Source organism: Myotis davidii, unplaced genomic scaffold (assembly GCF_000327345.1).
Source record: "Myotis davidii unplaced genomic scaffold, ASM32734v1 scaffold1277, whole genome shotgun sequence".
Lineage (NCBI taxonomy): Eukaryota > Metazoa > Chordata > Mammalia > Chiroptera > Vespertilionidae > Myotis > Myotis davidii.
In genome coordinates this window covers 1,305,584-1,318,373 of record NW_006290682.1, presented here as the reverse complement: position 1 = coordinate 1,318,373, position 12,790 = coordinate 1,305,584, and positions in this window count along the sequence as shown.

Sequence of the window (12,790 nt, the reverse complement as noted above, 5' to 3'; positions counted from 1 at the left end):
CAATCAGCTTTTATAAATATTAGTTCATCATAAGTTACACAGTTTATTAATGTACTGGATTTTTTTAACTGATTTCAGAGAGGAAGGGAGAGGGAGAGAGAGATAGAAACACAATGATGAGAGAGAATCATGGATGGGCTGCCTCCTGCACACCCCACACTGGGAATTGAGCCCACAACCCAGGCAGGTGCCCTGACCGGGAATCAAACCGTGATCTCCTGGTTCATAGGTTGATGCTCAACCACTGAGCCACGCGGGCTGGGCCATATATTGGATTTTGATTTCAGGGCTAATTAATTCTCAGTAACAGATGCCTTAAAAAGTCTAAATCCAATTTGGGAATAGGATCAATGTTACCGAGACGTGTATCGACTGAACACACATTTCAAAGTTATCATCCCCAGCCTCTCCTCACAGCATGCCAATAGCGCCCCCCAGCCCCAAGCTGTAACAGCCAAAACGTGTCTCCAGACACTGCTGACTGTTTCCTAAGGGCCCAGGTCACCCTGACTGACAGCCACTGGTCTGCCACCACCTGAGCACGGTGTTGAGTCCATTTTTTTTAAAATATATTTTATTGATCTTTCACAGAGAGGAAGGGAGAGAGATAGAGAGCTAGAAACATCGATGAGAGAGAAACATCGATCAGCCGCCTCCTGCACATCTCCCACTGGGGATGTGCCCGCAACCCAGGTACATGCCCCTGACCGGAATCGAACCCAGGACCCCCCAGTCCGCAGGCCGACGCTCTATCCACTGAGCCAAACCGGTTTGGGCGAGTCCATATTTTTGACGGCGACAAAAAGAAATGAGAAATGGGCCTCTTATGTTTACCATCCCGGCCCGGAACAGCCTCTCTGCTAACGGCCAGCTCGGCTTCAGCCACATGCCGAGGCTGGTCCCCACTCAGTCCTGCATCGTGTGCTTCATCATGGCTCTTGCTGCCTCGTCCCACAGAGGACTCCGGCCCTCATTGCATCCCAATCACAGTTCCCCTGTGGGAGCCCCTCTCCCTGGGCAGTGAAACCTCAAAGGGCTCTTTCCCCACTCTGCCCACAAGCTGCACCCCTGCCTACCGACTGGGCCCCCGGGGTTCTTGTTCCCCTTTGGGTCTTACATGGGCGCTCAGCCACCCTCCTAGGCAGGCCTAAGGACAGGCAGTCTCCAGAAACCAGTATCTTTAAATCTGTGGTCCTCACACCACCTGCATTAGGATCAAATGTAGTGCTGGGGGAAAGAAGGAAAGGAAGGAAAGGAAGGAAAGAAAGGAAAGAAAGGAAGAAAGAAAGAAAGAAAGAAAGAAAGAAAGAAAGAAAGAAAGAAAGAAAGAAAGAAAGAAGAAAGGAAGAAAGAAAGAAAGAAAGAAAGAAAGAAAGAAAGAAAGAAAGAAAGAAAGAAAGAAAGAAAGAAAGAAAGAAAAGAAAGAAAGAAAGAAAGAAAGAAAGAAAGAAAGAAAGAAAGAAAGAAAGAAAGAAAGAAAGAGGGAGGGATAGAGAGGAAGAGAAAGAAAGAAAGCAGAAAGAAAGGAAGAAAGAAAGAAAGAGAGGAAGGGAGGAAGGAAGAAAGAAATACAGGGTCTTCACATTACTGAGGCACACTGGCTAACAGTGTGACTTGGGCGTAAAAATACTTTTAGCACATATTCTAGATGATGCTTTGTTCATTACAGTATGTGACCACTGTAATGGTCAAGCACAGATTACTCACTCTTGGGGTGCTCCCACCTCCCCCAAAGCTAAGATTTGGCCTCAGCCTGCTTCCCCACAGAAGATATTCTTTTTGAAAAAAATATATTTGTATTGATTTCAGAGAGGAAGGGAGAGATAGAAGCATCCATGATGAGAGAATCATTGATCGGCTGCCTCCTCCACACCCCCTACTGGGGATGGAGCCTGTAACCCCGGCATGGGCCCCCTGACCGGAATCAAACCCGGGACCCTTCAGTCCGCAGGCCGGAGCTCCATCCACTGAGCCACACCGGCCAGGGCCCCATAGAAGATACTCTGACTTTAATGTGATTTAGCTGATATCTAAACTCAGGCTGTTTACAAGGTACTCTTTTTAGATGGTGCATAAGGTATCTCCAGACCAATGTCCACGAAGTTTTGAAGCATCACTGGACGCGCCATCTGGTGGCCACAGAAGGAATGGCATGTTTTCCTGAGAGGAAATGGTAAAGAGGGAGTTTTCAATATTTCCTTGTCTCTGGAGAGACTGGCGATCACCATCTTTCTTTTTTATCTGTTGTGCTCTGAGCTTTTTCTATATCAGCAGAGACTTCTGACACACACAGCTGCGGCATGTACTTACACTTTCAAACAGGAATGACTTTCAGGAGATGATCTAGGCCAGCAAACGTTTTCTGTAAAGGGCCAGATAATAAATATTTTCGGTTTTGTGAGCCATATGGTCTCTGTTGCAATTACTCAACTCTGCCACCGTAGATGAGAGCAGTCACAGACAATATGTACCCAAATGGACACGGTGTGTTCCCATAAATCTTTGTTTACGGGGACTGAAATTTGAATTTCATGTCATTTTCTCAGGACACGAAATATTATTCATATCCTTTTCACCATTTAAAAATTCCACAGGCATTCTTAGCTCAGGGGCCTTGTAAAAACAGGCAGCAGGCCCTAACCGGTTTGGCTCAGTGGATAGAGCATTGGAATGAAGGGTCCCAGGTTTGATTCCGGTCAAGGGCATGTACCTTGGTTGTGGGCACATCCCCAATTAGGGGGTGTGCAGGAAGCAGCTGATCGATGTTTCTCTCTCATCGATGTTTCTAACTCTGTATCCCTCTCTCTTCCTCTCTGTAAAAAAATCAATAAAATATATTTTTAAATAAACAAACAGGCAGCAGGCAGGAAATGGCCCCTGCTAACTCCTGATCTGGCCTAGAAGCTTCCCTGTTGTTGCCTCCCTTCAGGGTGATTGTGAAGGGTACCTACTGCATATCTGCGCTGGGTGTCTTTTTATTTGTGTCTCCACATATTAAAGAAAAGTGGGCCTTAGATGATTTGGCTCAGTGGATAGAGCGTCAGCCTGTGGACTGAAGGGTCCCGGTTTCGATTCTGGTTAAGGGCACATGCCCGGGTTGTGGGCTCAATCCCCAGTGTGGGGCATGCAAGAGGCAGCCGATCAGTGATTTGATCTCATCATTGATGTTTCTCTCTCTCTCCCTCTCCCTTCCTCTCTGAAATCAATAAAAATATTTTTTAAAAAAGAAAATAAGAAAAGTGAGCCAGTGGGACTAATGTCCATATGATCCAGAAACTTCGGAGCTTGCAGAGCCCTGACAAGGACTATGAAAAGCAAATAATAAACTGAGCAAGGGACCACCTATAGGTCATTTCTTCTAAACATGAGCTCACTGACAAAATTTACAAAACATGTGAGGAAATCATATGCCCTGAGAACTAACAAGGATAGCTAGATAACAGATGACTCTGGTTTGGTTATTATAATAAAGGGCTCAGTAAATGAGTTGAACAGTAGGGTAGACACAGCTGATAGAGAATTATGAATTAGAAGAGAGCTAAAAAGAAGACCCAATCCTTAAAGATATGACAACTGCTAAACAGAAGCTAAGAAACAAGACATGAAATGTTGAGCTCCAACATCCAATGGATAGACTTACAGCTGGAAGGATGGAGAGAAGGGGGAAGAGGCAATAATTAAAAGGGTAATAGCTGAGACAGCTCCAGGAAATCTTGCAGACATGTGTAAATTTAAGTACAGTGGGGCCTTGACTTACGAGTTTAATTCGTTCCCTGACGGAGCTCGTAACTCAAATTACTCGTATGTCAAATCAACAGTGAACGAGTGAGACACGTGATGCTGGGCTGATGTTGTGGCGTTCACTGTGACGTTCGCTCCGCCAAGTAGCGGTGGGGTATCTGAAGCTGGCTCATAACCCGAATTTTAGCTCGCAACTCAAAGCAAAAAATCGGCCGAGAGACGGCTCGTATCTTGAAAACCTCGTTAGTCGGGACACTCGTAAGTCAAGGCCCCCCTGTACAGTGGGGGACTTGAAAACATGGGCTTTGGGACCAGATAGAGTGGCTTCTTCACGGTTCTGTCACCTGCAATTGAAATGTTGAGCAAATAGCTTCTCTGAATTTTCTCATCTGTCCATCGGCCTTTCACAGAAAAACTGTGACTATTTGAGTTACTGTTACTGTAGCTGTAAAGCACATGGAAGTCTCAGATAGATGTGGAATTGATTTTGGAACTAAGGTGGCACATTGCAGAGGGTGTCCCAAAATTCACGCAAGAAGTAATTTTGACAGAAAACACAGGTTTATAATTAAAAATTGTAAATTTTTTACTGATTCATAAAGTATACAGTATAGGGTTAAGTATGGAATAGCACATCGGGTCAATGGTCTCCATGGCTTTGCTGGCACATACGCAAAGCCATGGTCTTCATTGGTCTTCATTATCCCTGCTCCTGGGCCATCATTGGTACTTGGTGATGCTTATCAAATTGAAGGGATTGACATCAAAGGGCAACAGATATTAGAATCTGATTCAATAAACCAAGTAAAATTAGGCTTTTATTTTTTGTTGTTATTGTTAATGCTCACACAAAATTCAAATCTTGCGTGAATTTTGGGACACCCTATATTTCCTCACTTCTTTATCTTTTTTTCCACTTCAATTCTTTTTTATAAATTTCTTTATTAAGTTATTACATATGTGTCCTTATCCACTCCACTTCTTGAAGTGTCGATCTTCTCTCCCACAACGTGCCTATGTAAATCATTTTTAGTTGTCTTGCCTTCTGTCTCTTTTAAGGGGAAAGGATGTTTTATTTTCCTTTTACTTTCCCTGTCATCTCACAGAGTCCCCATCATGGCCAGTTTCCCCAGTGAGAGCAACCACTGTATGTTTATTGAGGTATTCCACTTGGAACCTCCGCTGTCACTTGGATATCTGGTGTGTCATAGGCACATAGTTATTTTGATGTTATCCTTGTCTGGAAACTGGAGCCTCATGGGACCTTCAAGAAATGAGTAGTCCGTGTCAGTTAGCCATCCCTGGGACAGCAACGGAAGATAAAAATACATTTCTTTGAACATCAAGTGATTTCTCACTCTGAAGTGACTTTCTTCTTTTATTTATTTTTTTTATGGAGCTTGGGGTAATAGCACTCTGTCTTGTTCTCACGAATTTCAACAGGAAAAGGGTGCTTACTCACAGGGAAGAACTGGCGGCCCTCACTCGGCCATTGTGCCTGGCTTACTGGTGGGTCTACTCTGATCCTTCACGTCCACCCCTACATCATCCTCAAAGGATTCTACAAATGGACATTATTCTTTTGCAAAAAAAAAAAATCAACAAACATTTTGTAGAAGGATGCCACAAGCCAGGCTGGCGTGGCTCAGTGGTTGAGCATGGACCTATGAACCAGGAGGTCACAGTTCAATTCCTGGTCAGGGCACATGCCCGGGTTTGGGGCTTGATCCCCAGTAGGGGGCGTGCAGGAGGCAGCCGATCCATGATTCTCTCACTCTCCCTTCCTCTCTGAAATCAATATAAAATACATATTTAAAAAAAGAAATAAAAATGCCACAATGCCCCAATTTTAGGTGATCATGGGGACATGAGTTTGGGTAAAGTTAAAAACCAGTAAAACAAAAAACCTTTCTTCATTATTGAGAATCAAACTAACAGTTAGTGGCTTTCGTAGACTTGGGCCATAGTTCTCATTAGCGTCACTTCTTTGTACTTCATTTCATATAATGTTAAAGCTGGAGAAGACCTGAAAATCATACCATCTTCGTTCCTTTCATTTCAGCACCTCCCCCCTTGAAGGCAGTAGACTTTAGGGCAGTGGTCCTCAACCTTCCTAATGCCACAACCCTTTAATACAGTTCCTCATGTTGTGGTGACCCCCAACCATAAAATTATTGTCGTTGCTACTTCATCACTGTCATGTTGCTACTGTTATGTATCGTCATGTAAATATCTGATAGGCAGGATGGTCTTAGGCGACCCCTGTGAAAGGGTCGTTGGACCGCCAAAGGGGTCGCGACCCACAGGTTGAGAACCGCTGCTTTAGGGTCTCCTGAAATGATTATAATAGCAAGTGCATTCGCTTTCTATGGCTCCTATAATAATTACCACAAACTGGGTGGCTTAAAACAATACATTTGTTCCTATTCTCTTACAGTTGCAGAGTCAGAAGACAAAAATGGGTCAGCAGGACGGCCTTCCTTCTGGAAGCTCTAGGGAGAATCTGTTTCTTTGCCTCCTCCAAGTGTTAGAGCAGCGGTTCTCAACCTGTGGGTCGCGACCCCTTTGGCGGTCAAACGACCCTTTCACAGGGGTCGCCGAAGACCATCCTGCCTATCAGATATTTACATGACGACTCATAACAGTAGCAACATGACAGTTACGAAGCAGCAACGGAAATAATTTTATGGTTGGGTCACAACATGAGGAACTGTATTTAAAGGGCCAGCAGGTTGAGAACTGCTGTGCCAGAGGCTTCCTGAGTTCCTTGGTTTGTGGCTCTGCCTTACTCTGATTGATTCCCCTCTTCACATCTCCTTCCCTGCCTCTGGACCTCCGGGCTCCATCTTAGAAAGACCCCTGTCATACCATTGGGACCACGCCGATAATCCAAGATAATCTCTCCATCTCAAGAGCCTTAACTTAATCACACCTGCCAAGTGTGATCTGCCATGCAGGGTGCCATATTCACGGGGCTCTGGGCTAAAGATGTAGACATCTCTATGGGGGCTATTATTCTGCCTAGCACAGAGGTATTGGCTGCACCTGTCCCGGATGACATGTCTTCCATTATTGTCTTGCGGTGTAGGTAAAACATTTTATTGCCATCTGGTTTTTATAAGTGTATGTCTTCTCACCACCATTATTGAGAGTAGAGGTTCTTCCTTAGGTGCCTGTCTTTATCCTCCAAGGTCAGAACGTTGCATGTTGGAGCTGCTTGGCACAATCAGAGATGAACTTGTGGTAGGTCCCTCATTTTTTCTTTCATCTGCCGGAAGCCAATTCCAGCAATACAGCAGGACTGAAGCTGGAGTGGCTGAGGGCATGTCCCCAAACCTGAAAAGGGATGATTGTTGGCTGCCAGACAGCTCAGGGCATCTTTTTTTTTTTAATCTATATTTTATTGATTTTTTACAGAGAGGAAGGGAGAGGGATAGAGAGCTAGAAACATCGATGAGAGAGAAACATCGATCAGCTGCTATTGCCTCCTACTGGCCACACACCTGAACAGCCCTGGGCGATTCTTCCAATCTGACAATGTACACTGAATACAAACCCTGACCCTTTGAAGTGTATATCTCCGCCTCGCCTCAGGACAATTTGTGTTAATAAAAAGCATGGGGTCCTGAGACTAAGGAGATCTTAGTTTCTTTAGCTGGCCTCCTCTGACCCCCAATGCCTTTCAAAATTATGCTTCGTCTCTGAACTCTTTATTAAGTTACACACAGCCTTCTCCAGATTGCTGAGCCCTTCTAGATGCTGGAGCAAGAACTCCGGCATTATTCATTGAACATATACATCCACTTCAAAAAAGGTATAAGGGTTACTGCCACCAGCACATTTACAAAATGACTATTGTAGGTAAAGAACAAGGTATAAAATAAATTAAGCTGCTTGAAATCTGTAATTCTTTCTTCAATCTTGTGTATTTTCTCTGTATTCTTCTACATTTTCTTTGACTGGTTAACTCTAAGTCATGAGTCAATCCCTCACATGTGTAAAGTTAATTGTGGTCTTCACATCCTGAAACTTAAGTAATGCTTTATGATGGCAATGACATATACTGTACTGAGATGTAATATATAGTCAACATATACATTCCGAGAAGTTTCTATTTGTGGAGTTTCCATATTATCAATGTTACTCATTAACTCCTCAAGCATTCTGAAGTGTGTGAGAGTGTGTGCGTGCGTGTGTGTGTGTGTGTGTGTGTGTGTGTGTGTGTGTGGTGGGGGTTGGGGGATGGATTTTTTTTTTAATATATTTTTTACTGATTTTTTACAGAGAGGAAGGGAGAGGGATAGAGAGGCAGGAACATTGATCAGCTGCCTCCTGCACATACCCCACTGGGGATGTGCCCGCAACCAAAGCACACGCCCCTGACCGGAATCGAACCTGGGACCTCTCAGTCCGCAGGCCGATGCTCTATCCACTGAGCCAAACCGGCTACAGCTAGGGGATGGGTTCTTAAAGGTGATTGAAAATGGACCCAAAGCTGTGCATGGATTTCTGAACACATCACCAATATTTGCCAAGCCAGCGAGGAGGTGTCTTTAAACTTAGCTCTCTCCTGCAGTGTTGATAAAGCTCCATGCAGCACTTGCAAGATAGACTAGCACCTAGATTCTTGGCTGCTCAGTGCTGGGGACTGGGAGAAACGCACCCTGCCCATCTCTCTCCTTTGAGAACCATTGTTGGTATATTAAATAGATATAAGATGTCCACCTCTGTGTACAAAGATGCTTTCACTGACTCCTGTCACTAAGGAGTCAGGTGAGGATAAGTAGTGACAACCTATTCGGCATCGTTCTCTTGCTCCTTTTCGTTTGTGAAAAAAGAGATGGATTTTTTTAAAAATATACTTTATTGATTTTTTAAAAAAATATATTTTATTGATTTTTTACAGAGAGGAAGGGATGTCTCTTGGCTTTCTGAATGTCCTCTTTTGAAAGGTGTCTATTTAGATCCTTTGCCCATTTTTTGATTGGATTGTTTATCTTCTTTGTTGTTTCTCTCTCTCTCCCTTCCTCTCTGAACTATATATATTTTATTTATTTTTTTTAAATATATTTTATTGATTTTTTATAAAGAGGAGGGGAGAGGGATAGAGAGTCAGAAATATCTATGAGAAACATCAATCAGCTGCCTCCTGCACACCCCCTATTGGGGATGTGCCCGCAACCAAGGTACATGCCCTTGACCGGAATCGAACCTGGGACCCTTGAGTCCACAGGCCGATGCTCTATCCACTGAGCCAAACCCATCAGAGCAAGAGATGGATTTTTTAATGATGAGTTGGGATCCACAGGTAAGGCATAAAGAGAAATATGTGTACCTGGCCCTACCTGGTATCAAATGTGAAACTTTAAATTCACTAACCTTGCGTGGCCAGTGGTTGAGTGTCGACCTATGAACCAGGTGGTCACAGTTCGATTCCCAGTCAGGGCACATGCTCAAGTTGCAGGCTCAATCCCCAGTGTGGGGTGAGCAGGAGGCAGCGGGTGAGCGGGAGGCAGCCAATCCATGATTCTCTCTCATCACTGATGTTTCTTCTCTCTCTCCCTCTCCCTTCCTCTCTGAAATCCATTTTTAAAAAAATATTTAAAATGATGCTCAAGCCTGGCCAGCATGACTCAGTGGTTGAGCATCAACCTATGATCCAAAAAGTCACGGTTCGATTCCCAGCCAGAGCACCTGCCCGGGTTGTGGGTTTGATTCCCAGTAGGGGACATGCAGGAGGCAGCCAATTAATGATCCTCATGATTGATGTTTCTAGCTCTCTCTCTCTCTCTCTCCCTCTCCCTTCCTCCTGAAATCAATAAAAAATATATTTTTAAAAATAAAATTCTGCAGCACACCAAAAAAGAGATTATATTTTTGGCTGAACTGACCAAAAGAATAGGTATAATTTTGAGTCGTTCACCCTGGATGGCTATTGTTTGTTGGCTGCTGTCATCTTTTCTTTGACGACCTAAGGGAGAAGAGGCCAGGACCCCTGACTAAATGGTCAGGTGCGGCGTGTTTTAAACATTCTGGCCACACCCCGGGTTGAAGCCCCGAGCAGCAGTCCTATGGCCATGTCTCCGGCCTGCTCATCCTCGCACACCAACCTGTGTCACAGCCACGATGGCAACATCCGGGCTTCCTGCCCTGCTCTCGAATGTAACCCCAGCTTCTATCTATTTTCCATCCGGTCTCATTCTAAAGCTTTTGTTTTGTTCTCCAGCCAGTGGCTCCTGTTTCCCAGGATCCCTTGAAGAAGTCCCGCTGTCTGGGGCTTAAGCAGCCCGTTAGATGGAACAGTATCAAAGGCTTTGTGAAAACTGAGATTGTCCATGTTGCATGCATTATCGTTTTCCAATGTGCCTGTAGGCCGCTCCAAAGTATACAAACTAGCCAGTGAACTGGGATAGATAACATCTTTCTACATAAAACCCCCTCCCTCTGTCTTCTGGAGGCCAAAACACCCATCGGAGAGGGAGAGAGGTGCTTGTCAAGTATGTTCTGAACGCAGGCCAAATATTTGGCCGCTTGGCATCATGTCCGCGGCCATCTGGAAGGCTGAAACATTTCTCTTCTAGATGCTTCGGTGGTGTGTAGCCAGAGCTTCTGAGTCGTGTTGGAATATCAGCAAAGGTGGTTCGCTCAGGGTTAACTAATGGTTAATGAGCCCCTAACAAAGATCACACGTTCAGTTCAGCCCAGTTGGGCTCGGTGGATAGAGCTTTGGCCTGTGAACTGGAGGGTCCCAAGTTCAATTTCGGTCAAGGGCACATGCCCTGGTTGCGGCTCGGTCCCCAAGAGGGGGCGTGTAGGAGACAGCCAATCAGTGATTCTCTCTCATCATTGATGTTTCTATCTCCCTCTCTCCCTCTCCCTTCTTCTCTGAAATCAATAAAAATCTATTTTTTAGGAAATCACACGTACAATATGTATTTGATCTCATGAGCATCCTATCGGGTATGGGCTTCTGTTCCTATTTTACAAATAAGAGAAATGGGTCTCAAAGGCCGAGATCACAGAATAAATGCTAGACTTCCCTGTGAGCTGGGTGCCGACTCCTCATTCAGCCTCTCCTTTCCAGCGCAGCAAGGCCACAGGGTCCCGCGCCCAACACACAAGTTTTCATTCTCAGTAACTCACTCGCCACTGTTACTACTCACACTGTGGTCCTTGAACCGATGATGCCAGCAACACACATAAGCTTGTTAGAAATGCAGAATCAGGGTCCATTGCTAACCTACAGAATCGGAATTTGCACTTCTTTTTTATTTTTTTTTATATATTTTATTGATTTTTTACAGAGAGAAAGGGAGAGGGATAGCGAGCTAGAATCTGCCTCCTGCATGCCCCCCACCGGGGATCAAGCCGGCAACCCGGAATCGAACCCAGGACCCTCCATTCTGCAGGCCGACACTCTATCCACTGAGCCAAACCAGCTAGGGTGGAATTTGCATTTCAACAAGATCCCCAGTTGATTCCTATGTACATTAAATTCTGAGGAGTGCTGCTCTTCAGTGCTATAAATGTGGAAAGATAATCACCTAGGTCAGTGGTTCTCAACCTTGGCTGCACATTAGAATCGCCTGGGAGTCTTTTTAAAATCCTCCTTTCTGGGCCTCACCCTCCGTAAATCTGGTTTCTTTGTGATGGGGTGGGGCCACAACATGAGTAACAGAGAAACAGAATTTCCGGAGGATGAGGCCCAGAAATCAGGATTGTAAAAAGATTCCCAGGTGATTCTAATGTGCAGCCCGGGTTGAGAATCACTGGCCTAGGTGGTCACTAGAATGATGGAATTGGTTCTCTCTGTTACGGGGAAAGGGTGAGTCTATTTGCACGGGGCTCATGGGATTGCCCTTTCGGGACAGGTGGAAGGTTGGGTATGTATGCTGAATAGTCAAAGAAGTGCTGGTCAGTCGGCACTTGTCATCCATTTCTCTCCCCTCTTCTATTTTACTTAGGCTCTGCCATTAGCTGCTCTTACATGACAAGAGGACCAGCTGGAAGTCCAAGATGAAAGTGAGACAAGCCCATCACCCTGATCCGGTGCAGGCTGCCGGCATCAGACAGGCATGAGCGTGTGTGGCTGCCGGCCTCCGTGTTCCAGGGGCTGCTCCCCAGCTTCCTGGGTATGAGACAACAGTGACACTTTGTGGCTATAGTGACAGCAGCTTCTAGAATTCCAGATCATGGCTAAAGTGTGGCACTTTGAAATCACCAGTTCAGTGGCAACCCATGACTTTCACTCCTCGGTCCCTTTCAATCACTTCATTGTCATCTAAATCCCCTTTTCCAAGTCTCTTTATGCCAGAAATAGAGTAAATTTATACTTCCTGCATTAAATTCTGACAGATACAAGAAGGTATTGTACATCCATATGTAAGGATGGTATATATCCACACACACAAAAAAAGATACAGCTCTAGAGTTATAATCCTATATAATAAAGAGCTAATATGCAAATAGTCGTCACATCATCACACCATCACACGGGGGCCAGGGGACCTGAGACCATGCCCCCACCTGGCGGGGCTTGACGGGGGACCTGAGGCTGCGTCCCCCACCCTGCGGGGCTTGACAGGTGTGGGGCCGGATGGGTCTGGGTCTCGCGTGATTTTGAGGCACACACGGGTGGGCGGGGACTTGACTCTGGGTCCTGCAGCATGCCCCAGACTCTGACAGAAAGAGGGAAAGACAGAGAAACAGCAATGTGAGAGAAAGACATCGATTAGTTGCCTTTGCCCTTGACTGAAATCGAACGTGGGACCCTTCAGTCTGCAGGCTGACGCTGTATCCACTGAACAAAACCAGCTAGGCCAGCCATGGGCAAACTACAGCCCGCGGGCCAGATCCGGCCGTTTGAAATGAATAAAACTATTGAAAAAAAAAGACCATACCCTTTTATGTAATGATGTTTATATTAGTTCACACAAACACTCCATCCATGCTTTTGTTCCGGCCCTCCAGTCCAGTTTAAGAACCCATTGTGGCCCTCGAGCCAAAAAGTTTGCCCACCCCTGATTTAGATGCTGAACTAGCTGTACAC